Raw genomic sequence first — 12,171 nt, forward strand, 5'->3', positions numbered from 1 at the left:
CATTCCTTGAAGAAAGAGTCTGAATGGTCCAGAAAAAATGGAGAAGGTAGTAAATTTTTTGTTGTTTTGCCTTTTTAATCTTTTCTAGTTTGAAAGGTGATTAAAATGAACAGAAAATTCCAAGAAGACAAATCGTGTGTTGAGATATTTTACAAAATTTTTTCTAAGTCCATCTTTCCCCTAAAGAAATCCACAACAGGCTTCATTGGAATTGTCTGGGCTACTTGTGAGATAATGCATTTCCCTTGTTTCTATCCCTTATCCCTAGGAATATAGTCTATGCTGCTGCTAAGTCACATGGGAGAGGAGCTTTTGAAAATCTTTGGGGTTATTTTGGGGAGTGGGATATAAAACTGGTAAGAATTTCATAAAAGTAACAAATTCACTAGCCAAGAGCATTTTATGTAATAACTCCCAAACATCTATCATTCCAACCTATCAGAGAAAAATATGCAAAGGCATGTAGACTCAGGGCTTCCCAATTTGTCAAACTGTTCTAATCCTGCAGTGTGAAGAAGTGGCTGAAATCTTACACCCTCAGAACCCTAGGCCTGTGTAGTTAAGAAAATAATTACATGTAATAACTATGGAAAATCTTATTTAAAAGAGATAAGATTAAGTATGTGCTTTTACCAATATATTCGAGAAAATAAAACTGCACATTGGTGAGAAATTAAATACATCACATTCTAAGTTTAAACAATACAAGTTGATTCTCAGGATATAAGCAGGACCCCCAGCAATTTCAGTGGGCTAAAATCAATCATTCTTTGTGAGTTATTTGTTCACAATAAAAATCAAGCTAGAAAACAATAATAAAAAATAGGAAAAAATGATGTAACAAATTTTGAAATAACTCACAGATCATATGATGGAATTTAGAAAAATAATACTGTAGAACAGAAGATTCGCTATAAAGATAGGACTTTGGTATTGTGGAAGGAACTAGGAAGTAATTTTCTGGGAGGGAAGTTTTGGATGTGCAGAGGAAAGGTACCGTTCAGCGCTGGGGAAACACCGCCGTGTGAGGTCATATTGGAGCATGCGCAAACGCAGGACGCTCAGGAAAGAGTCTGCAAAACTTTGCCTGCTCTGTAACTACTGCCCTGAGCTCTCAGCCAAGCTTCACTCAGGGGCTTGGGGCCACTTGCTGACTGGAAAGATGTGAATGTGGAGTAGGAGAGACGTGAATGTGGGGTAGAAGAGATCTTGGACAAGTAGAACCCACTGGGTCCGTTTCTGTGCGTCCTTCCCCATGTGCTGGGCTTCACCTGTGTCCAATTCTGTGACCCTGTGCGCGGAAGCTCATCAGGCTCCTCTGTCCATGGGATTCTCCAGGTAAGAATATTGGAGTGGACTAACATGCCCTCCTCCAGGGGATCTTCCTGACTCATGGATTGAACCCAGGTCTCCTGCATTGCAGGCAGATTCTTTACCCCTGAGCCAGCGGGGAAACCTCGTCCTTCCACATAACTGGCTTCAAGACATTCAGAAAGAAAGCTGCAGCTTCCCTTCTATCTGCCTCTTTTGTAATCTAACGTGACACCATATAAAAGAAAAGACTTCTGGTAAATGCATCTTCACCAAGTTGGCAAAGTACAAACTACCATGGAGACAAAAATATTAAAAGATAAACTGAAAAACTCTTGGTCATTTGAACAACGTGATTAAAAAGTAGACTTCCCTTCATGAAATACTGTACTCAATATCTGAGGAATAGAAATTTCTTTTCATGCACACTCTATAAACATTTACTAACCACACCAAATACCAGTCCATTAAAAACAAACCAAAACCCCCAGCAATTTCAGTGGGCTAAAATCAATCATATAATATTCTTCATTCACAATAAAAATCAAACTGTAAAACAATCATAAAAAATAACTAGGAAAATAATGTAACAAATTTTGAAATAACTCACAGATCATATAATGGAATTTACAAAATAATTTCAAGTACATGATACTGAAAATACTGTGCTGCTCAAATATTATGGGTGCAGTAAACACTTCTCACGGGTTTTTAGGGACAATGTGTAGTTTTTAACTAGGCTGTTTTAAAAGAACAAAGAAAAATAACATCAAAAGAAGAGGATAGTAATATAAAATTTTTTTAAGAAAAGGAAAAGGAAGGAAAAAATTTAAGAGGAAAACTGATGAAAAGCATACAGAAAGCATTCTTAATGGGAACATGTTAGACTCATCCTGTTTTTAATCAGCAGCAAGAAATGATACTTCCCATAATAAAATCCTGGTTCTTTGTTCATATTACTGAACCCTGAGAACAACTAGAGAAACTAGGTAAAGTATTTAAAAACTTGATTGAAAACATCAGGAAATTTCAAGGCAAAGGGGGACTTGTGGCCTTACAGAACCAGTGTCTAGGAGAGGAAAGAAAAAATGGGCAGGAGTTAAACCTGTGCTTATGGTGATTATTTGATCTTAAGGAAATAGATTTCAAGAGCAAAAATAATAGCTGAAAAGAAAAGTTCAACTGAGCATTCAACAGACTCAGGGCTTAGGAAAAGTTATCTTTAGGTCCTTCCAAGAATAAGTACCCCTGATAAAATTCCAGAGCTTCCTTTTGAAACTACATATAAGAACACAGGTTGAAAGGAACAGAATGGAACAAAAATACACCAAGGAAACACTAAACAAAACAGATCTATGCATATATTAGACAAAGAAGATTGGGAAGCAAGATGTAATACTAGAAATTGAGATATTTTATAATGAAAAATCACTCCAAAATCACTGCAGATGGTGACTGCAGCCATAAAATTAAAAGATGCTTGCTCCTTGGAAGAAAAGCGATGACCAACTTAGACAGCATGCTAAAAAGCAAAGACATTACTTTGCCAACAAAGGTCCATCTAGTCAAAGCTGTGGCTTTTCCAATAGTCATGTATGGATGTGAGAGTTGGACTATAGAGAAAGTTGAACACCAAAGAATTAATGCATTTGAACTGTAGTGTTGCAGAAGACTCTTGAGAGTCCCTTGGACTGCAAGGAGATCCAACCAGTCCATCCTAAAGGAGATCAGTCCTGGGTGTTCGTTGGAAGGACTGATGTTGAAACTGAAACTCCAATACTTCGGCCACTGTAGTGGGAATTCCTAATAATGTACTTTCATAGCCTTGAGAAATTTCATAGAAATAGCACCTGGAAAAACAGCATATATTAAGAAACTATGTTAATGATTATCTTTCATGTTTTTCTTAAAAATAATTAACCCCAAGACCAGACCCAGAAGGAAGTATGACTGGGATCATGAAAGCATGGACTTTGGAACACGAGTCCATGCTGCCTATGCACTTGCTAATTGCTCTGGAGACTAGCCCAGAAGGAAACGGCCTGGGGTAATCACAAGGAGATCTGGACTATGTCAGTGTAGTCCATGACATTTAGGATTAGGTGATTAACACAGCATGTGTCTTGAGAAAGATAAGATCTGAGAAAACCGTGTAGTCTGCAGTTAGGGATTAAAGCTGGACTCAGAGTGGACTCTGCACCTGAGTCCCATAGAGGCGGCAGGCCCCCCGACCCATGGCACCAGATTTCATGTTCTGTCTTCATTCTCATCACTCGCTCCCAGACAATTAGTGCAACAGGCCACCTGATGTGAAGAACTGACTCATAAGACCCTGATGCTGGGAAGGATTGAAGGTGGGAGGAGAAGGGGACGCCAGAGGATGAGATGGTTGGATGCCATCACCGACTCGATGGACGTGAGTTTGAATAAGCTCCAGGAGTTGGTGATGGACAGGAAAGCCTGGGGTGCTGGGTGCTGGGTCCGATTCTTTGTGACCCCATGGGCTGTAGCCACCTAGGCTCCTCTGTCCATGGAATTTTTCAGGCAAGAATGCTGGAGTGGGCTGCCATTTTCTCCTCAAGGGGATCTTCCCAACCCAGGACCAAACTCATGTCTCCTACGTCTAGTCTCCTACATTGGCAGGCAGATTTTTTATGACTAGCTCCACCTAGGGTTGTAACTTCTAAATATGTATTATCTAATAACATTGAGGAAAACATATTTTAAAATGTTGATAAAATTTAAAAGAATAGTAAATCCACAACTGTATTTGGAAATGTTACCATGTTCTTAATAACTGATAGACTAGGCAAGAAGAATGCAGTAAAGATATAGAAAATTTAACTGATGCATTCAATCAACGTGACAACTGACAGAAAAATTATAACACATCCAACAATGGCAAAATACACCTTCTTTACAAGTGCACATCAGTCAAAATGGAACATATCCCAGACCATAAGCCATACACAATTCCAAAGGACTGAAATAATTTAGAATATGTTCTCTGACTATAGTAGATTAAACTACAAACTCAATGGAAAGATAATTCAAAAATCTCCCAAATGTTCAGAATGAAGCAATATAGTTGTTTATGCCATATGGATCAAAGAAGAAATCTCAGTGGGTATTAGATAACATTTTAAAATGAAAATGAACGTTGACATTTCAAAATTTGTGAGAAAGAGTTAAATCACTGTTTTAGGAGTAATATAATATATATATTTTAGAATAAATTACAAAAATTGGTTAAGCTGCTGATTCGAATATATAGACAGAAAATTAGCAAAATAAGCCCAAAAAACAGAGAAAAGAGCAAATAATAAAAATATTATTGGAAATCAGTGGAATAGAAAGCAAGCATACAATAGAGAAAATTAACAAAGGCTAAAGTTGATTCTTTGAAAAAAAAATAGCAAAATTGACAAACACCTAGAAAAAGATTAAGAAGAAAATACAAAATCAGGAGAATATCTTCATGACTTGAGATAGGCAAAACAGGAACCAATAAATATATGATGCAGATAAATTTAACTTCTTTAAAATTAGGAAATTCTATTCAACAAAAGTACACTGAGTGTAAAAATACATGCCACAGATAAGAGAAGATATTTCCAAAATAAAGACATATTCAGAATGTACAAAGAAGTCCTGCAAAGTAAATATTACTTACAACTCAGTTTTACAAGTGGGCAAAAGACTAACCAGATGTTTCACGAAAGGGGTTATCCAAGTTGCCAATAAAAACACAAAAATGTAAACAGCATCATTTATTACAAATGCTGATTAGACCAGTACATTCTCACTAGAATATGAAAAGACTGATAATACCAAGTGTTGAAAAGGAGAAGAGCATCTGGAATTCTCATACATTGCTAATGAGACTGAAATTTTTACTATAACTGAAAATTGTTGGTATGAGCTACAAAATCTAATTAGTTTACCTTATGATGGAGCAATTTTTAAATACTTAGGTCCACCATAAGACATGTAAAGAATGTTTGCAGCAGCTTTATTAATAATGCATTAAACTAGACATAGTCTAAAAATGCAGCTATGATATAATAAAGTTGTATTATATTAATTAAACAATACTAATAGTAATGAAAAATGGACTACTCATGGATAAATTTCACAGAAAATAAAAGGTCAATAAAAGGAGTACTTTTTCATGTCTATATGTTTTTGATGTACATAAAGTTTAAAAGAGGGAAAAACTAACCTATGATAGTAAAAGTCAGAACAATGATTACTTTTAGGGAATAGCAACAGTAGCAGCAGCAGAGTATGAGGCAAGCATATATTTGAACAATGATTTCATCTCAAAATGGATGATGGAATCATTTTCAATTTTTAGGTATGATAATGGTGTTATTGCTATAATGTTGAGAGTACACCTATTTTAGAAATGTATTCTAAATATTTGTAGTTGAAATGATGTGATTATATCCCTGGAAATAGATTGGAGAGCAGAGGTTAAATGGAAAGAGATATAAATAAAACAAGATTTGCAGATGCTCCCATTTGTTGAAATTCGGTAGTGGGGACATATGTGTTTTTAAGATCTATTCTTTTACTTTCATATACTGACATTTTCCACAATAAAGTTAAAAAATAGCAAATTACACTGTCTGACCAGCAATTTCACTCTAGATATTGATGTTACATAGATTCAAATTTGTGAACTATATATTGAAAAATATGTGTAGAATGTTGATAACTCAAGTACATTCAATTTTATTATGGCATTATCTGTAACAAATACTGGAAATAACCTAAAAGTAATTAGGAAGAAATGATTAAATAAGTTAACCTAATAGGATACAACACAATCATTCACTGAAATTGATATGGAGAATGGAGATTTTACAAAACAGTCATCTCATTTGTGTATAATTTAATTCATAATTTAATTCACACTGGAATCTGAGATAAGCCCCCAAATATTATCTTCTTTCTTTTTTGTAATTACTCTTATCTTGATCGCCACCTGCTGGTAGCCAGGAAGAAATATAATTTCTAACCCTTACCAGGTGTCCAACTTTGTTGGCTTAAAGACATAAACAGTGCTTTTAGTTGGGTCTCAGTAATTCCTGGATAAAAATGCTGTTTCTCAGACAGCCTGTCTCCCATCTTGTTTCCACTGCGAAGATGGTGTTACAGTTTATTCATGGAAGGAATTGTGGCATGGGAGAAGGGTATCTGGTTTCACGCTGATTTTAGTCTGTGAGCTGCTTTCTGCTGTTCTTTGGCAAGATAACCCTTGTAGGTCTGGTCACTCGGAGCCCTCCTAGCATCCTATGGCCATTGAACCTGTAGGCTTTTCTACTGACATCATATGGCAATTAAATCTGCAGTAGAGGCTTGGATAACACTCCTTGAGAGGAGCAACATCCTCCACTTGCCAACTCCATTCTCCCCCGGGTTTTGCTAACTAAAGCCCCTAGGTTTATTCCATGTCCCCACCTTGCCCCTGGCTCAGTGGCTTGCTGCTCTCAGCCTCTCTCAGTAGGGCACTAACTGGCAATGTCACCGATTCTCCACTTAGGACCCCCTGCAACAAAAATCGAGGAAGCCTTGAGGAAGAGAACTAGATGTTCTTTCTGATCAGACCTATCTACTCCTTGGTGGTTATGTTGGATTGATCCAAATCAGTGTGAAGTCCTCTGTATAACTTCCTAGTTCCCTCCTAGGGACCCCACCTGGAAACGGGGGCAATCACGCCCTGAGTTCAATGCCCCCCCCCACCCTGCTTATTGCAGAGTCTGGAATAAAGATTTGGGTAAAGTACTATAGGATGCAATTCCAAGGAGTGAGAAAGTGAGACAGAGAGTAAAGCAAATGTTTATCAGGGGGTTACCTTTATGGGAAATTAGAGTTCAATCTCAGTGAGGATCTTCAGAGACTGTAAAGCAAAGCTTAGAATTATTACCCTGAGGGATGGACAAGGTGGGATCTTTATCCACCGATTCCCATCACTCATTGATTTAGGGTTGCTTCTAGGAGTAACTTTTATGCAATTCTACTTGCCCTACTAGGACAAGGACATTCCTGTAGCAGAAAAAAAATATCCAGGTGAAGAGTTATAGGTACTTGGGTTAGAATACAACAATCTTTATGGAAATTGTCCACTGAAGCTACAGGCAAACTCTAGGTGAGTGACCGCTTTGGTGGGGTACTGATAGCATCTGCTTACATCTTCTCACATTACTAGGATGTGAATTCCTCTCCCACTGAAGCCTAGGAAGATGTAAATGCGATCTATATCTGATTAATATGCCTATGTCCTTCTGACTTTATCTTATTGCCATCCTCCAAAGCTATGAGCAGTGGCATTTCCTACTTGTCATATTTTGCTTCTTTCTAGTTCTAAATCCAATCTTCCTGATTTTTTTTTTTTAATGGCAAACAAAAGTTGTCTTCTCTATGAACTAGAAGAACTCTTATGGGTGACACCTGTAAGCTTGGCTCTTAATTTGTCAAGTGGAAGTCAAAAGAAAAACTTTATTGATATATGAATATACAACATACAATTTAGTCATTAATGTGTATAATTCAATGGCTTTTAGTATATTCACAGATATATGTTATCATCAGTACAATGAATTTTAGAATGTTTTCATCACTTCAAAAAGTAAACCTGTACCATTTAGCTATCACCCCCTCCCTAGTCTTAAGCAACTACTATTCTACTTTCTGTCTCTCTGGATTTCCCTATTTTAAACATTTAATATGAATTATATCACATAATATGTAGTCTTTCATAACTGGTTCAGTTAGCATAATGATTTAAAATTAATGCATTTTGTAGCATATCCCAGTGTTTTTTTCTTTTTATAGATGAGTTATATTCCATTGTATGGCTATATCAAGTTTCATTTGTCCATTTGTCAGTTGATAAACATTTTGATGGTTTCCATCTTTTGGCTTTTATGAATAATACTAATTTAAACATTCATGTACAAGTTTTTTTGTGTAACTATTTTTCATTTTTCTTGGGTAAATACCTCAAGTGGAATTATTGGGTCATATGATTAAATTACTGTTTAATCATTTGAGAAACCAAATGAATTAAGTAAATACGTTTACTATACATAATGCCTGTATTTCAATATTATTAAACTACTGTAAGATTCGATCATGGATTTTAGAAGCTGCATATACCCTACACTTTCTCTTCACTTTGTTTTTGTTTTTGAAACATTCTTAACTGCTCCAGTTGGACCAACATCTTGTTCTGACTAAGGTGAATATTGTCTACTTAAAAATATGGATAAGTTCAAAATATATATAAGTTCATAAATAATTTTTGAAATATTCTCTTTACTTGTGTAAAAAATTATATGTATTGACCTGCAAGTATCTTTGTAAGGGTACATACCAAGCTGTCAACAGTAGCTTCTAAAGGGTAGGATGAAGGAAATAAGGAAAGCATACTTCCGCCTTTGGGCTTCCCAGGTGGCATTGGTGATAAAGAACCTGCCTGCCAATGCAGGAAATGTAAGAGACATGGGTTTGATTCCTGGGTTTGGAAGATCCCCCAGGAAAATCCCCTGGAGGAGAGCATGGCAACCCACTCCAGCATTCCTGCCTGGAGAATCCCATGGACCAAGAATCCTGGCTGGCTACAGTGCATAGGGTCACAAAGAGTCTGACAAAACTGAAGTGACTTAGCCTGACTTCCATTTTTAACTTTCTAACATTGGTTATTATATGAATTTCATTGCAATGGTTACGTAATAAATAGATTAATTCTTAAAGCCTAGATGGAGAGTGTTCAGATTAACAAAATCAGAAATTGAAAAGTTAATCCTCTAGGTCCTATAAAGAAAAGTGAAAGTCACTCAGTCATGTGTAACTCTTTGCAACCCCATGGGCTATACAGTCCATGGAATTCTCTAGGCCAGAATCCTGGAGAGGGTGGCCTTTTCCTTTTCCAGTGGAATCTTCCCAACCCAGGGATCAAACTCGGGTCTCCCACATTATGGGCAGATTCTTTACCAGCTGAGCCACTGGGGAAGCCCAAGAAAACAGGAGAGGGTAGCCTATCCCTTCTCCAGGGGATCTTCCCAATCCAGGAATCGAACTGGGGTCCCCTGCATTGCAGGTGGATTCCTTACCAGCTGAGCTACGAGAGAAGTCAAGTCCTATAAAATACATGACTGATGAGAGTACAACGTATAGCACAGGAAACTCTACTTAATGCCCTTTGATGGCCTGGAAGGGAAGGAAGTCTGAAAGTGAGGGGGTATATGTCCATGTTTGGCTAATTCGTTTTGCTGTATAATAAACACTAACACAACACTGTAAAACAAATATACGCCAATAAAAATTCATTTAAAAAAGGAAAAGTTACAACCAACACCACAGAAACACAAAGGATCATAAGAGACTACCACAAACAATTATGTGCCAGTAAAATGGACAACCCAGAAGAAACAGACAAATCCTTAGAAAAGTACAATCTTCCAAGACTGAACCAGGAAGAAATAGAAAACATGAACAGACCAATTATATAAGTTGATATACCAGATCAGAAATGATTACTTCTTTTTCTCACAAACAGCCTGAAAGCAAGAGGGAAGATTTTAGAGACAGCAGGTTGAGGGGAACTAAAGATATTAACAAGGGTTATGCTATAGGGTGGCTTCAGATTCTGATAACAAGACAACTCCAGTACATCAGAAGCAGGTCCCTTTGTTGAGTCTCCAATAGATTGCAGACTCTGAGAGAAAGGGGCTTAATATGTAGTAACAAGATGTCTGCATTGTCTGCGTTACTCATTGCAGCTGGGAAGATTCTAGGATGAAGGGAGATGCAGGCTGGAAGCAACGTGCTTGCTGACAGTTCCTTGATTTGGCAAAATGCTCTTTCTGGGAAGATAGAGGTCACCTTGCATTTTGTGGAACCACTAACATATTGAAGGAAGAAAAAAGAATGAGTGAACTGGAAGTTTTAAAATAAGATAATGAATGGGGGGTTAGCTTATACACAAGTCAGATAATGTGTGTTCATAACCACTTGCTTTTCATACTGGAACTCCAGTTTGTAATGCTCCTTCCTTTCTTATGTCCTTCATTAATTTTGTTCCTTTATTCTTTCTCCCACTCTGCCTTTACTTCTTTCCTTTCCTTTTCTTCACTTCCCATCCCCTTTTAATCATTTAGTCAGAGTAATCCAGTGAAATCTTTCACAACTGAAAGCCATCTCATTCCTTGTTTGGAAGAGATAGAAGACGTTCTAAGTTGCCCCTTCTAGAATCAATTCTGCAGTCAGGAAATAAAGTTTTGAAGGAGCAAAAAAGACTAAAGTCATTCCTTAGTTCTTCAGAAATCTGTCCTGCAGCAGAAATGAGCAGAAATTATTCACCAACTTTTCAATTGCAAGTTTTTTGAAACAATTTTAAAGCTATTTTATATCTTTTGGTTATCCATACAGTCAAAGATAACTTAGTACTTTCACTGTTAAATTTTATTAAAATTTTACCAAGAAACTTATATGAGACAGTAATATAAAAATTCTAAAGCAGCTCAAAATACAGGTAAATTAAGTTTGGGTGGGAAATGAGGACTAGGACATCCAAGGAAATTTAGGCTTCACCATCATCATAGATGCTGTCAATCTATATTATTGGCAGAGAAATATGAATTCACATACTGTTGAGTGAGTGAGCAAAAAAGCAGGTTACATAATAGCATTCTTAATGTGAACCTGAAGCAGTTAAGATAGTTATTTAACTGGGGCACAATGACTTAGGATCAGATATTTATTATTTCAGGTAAATATCTTAGAGACAGGCAGTTGCAGGACTTTCTCATTGTTTTAATTATACCAGCAAGAACACAGCTCTTTCTTTTTTTCCATTCTACCATTTTTACCTGCTGTTTTTTTTATCCTCATTATCATTATTTCCTATTATAAGATGGCTACTATATCTGTAGGTGTCATGATGGGATTTGAAGCAGGAAAGGTGTATATTAGTCAGGGACTTGAGTTGAAAATAACAAATATGCTGTCACCAGTTTAAGCTTAAAAGTAATTTGCAGTATATTCAGCAGCTCATGAAACCATCAGAAGGGTGGGGGAAAGACCCTTAGTTTAGCTTTGAGAAGAAAATCTCAAAATCCATTTACAAAACACACCAAAAACTTTAGCCACTACATTTGCTTAACACTAAATTCTAGGACAATTGCACTCATCTCACATGCTAGTAAAGTAATGCTCAAAATTCTCCAAGCCAGGCTTCAGCAATATGTGAACAATGAACTTCCAGATGTTCAAGCTGGTTTTGGAAAAGGCAGAGGAACCAGAGATCAAATTGCCAATATCTGCTGGATCATTGAAAAGCAAGAGAGTTCCAGAAAAACATCTATTTCTGCTTTATTGACTATGCCAAAGTCTTTGACTGTGTGGATCACAGTAATCTGTGGAAAATTTTGAAAGAGATGGGAATACCAGACCTCCTGACCTGCCTCTTGAGAAACCTGTATGCAGGTCAGGAAGCAACAGTTAGAACTCGACATGGAACAACAGACTGGTTCCAAATAGGAAAAGGAGTATGTCAAGGCTGTATATCATCACCCTACTTATTTAACTTTTATGCAGAGTACATCATGAGAAATGCGGGGCTGGAGGAAGCACAATCTGGAATCAAGATTGCCAGGAGAAATGTCAATAACCTCAGATATGCAAATGACACCACCCTTATGGCAGATAGTGAAGAAGAACTAAAGAGCCTCTTAATGAAAGTGAAAGAGGAGAGTGAAAAAGTTGGCGTAAAGCTCAGCCTTCAGAAAACTAAGATCATGGCATCTGGTCCCATCACCTCATGGGAAATAGATGGGCAAACAGTGGAAACAG

The sequence above is a fragment of the Cervus elaphus genome, chromosome 2, assembly GCF_910594005.1.
Source record: "Cervus elaphus chromosome 2, mCerEla1.1, whole genome shotgun sequence".
NCBI classification, from domain to species: domain Eukaryota; kingdom Metazoa; phylum Chordata; class Mammalia; order Artiodactyla; family Cervidae; genus Cervus; species Cervus elaphus.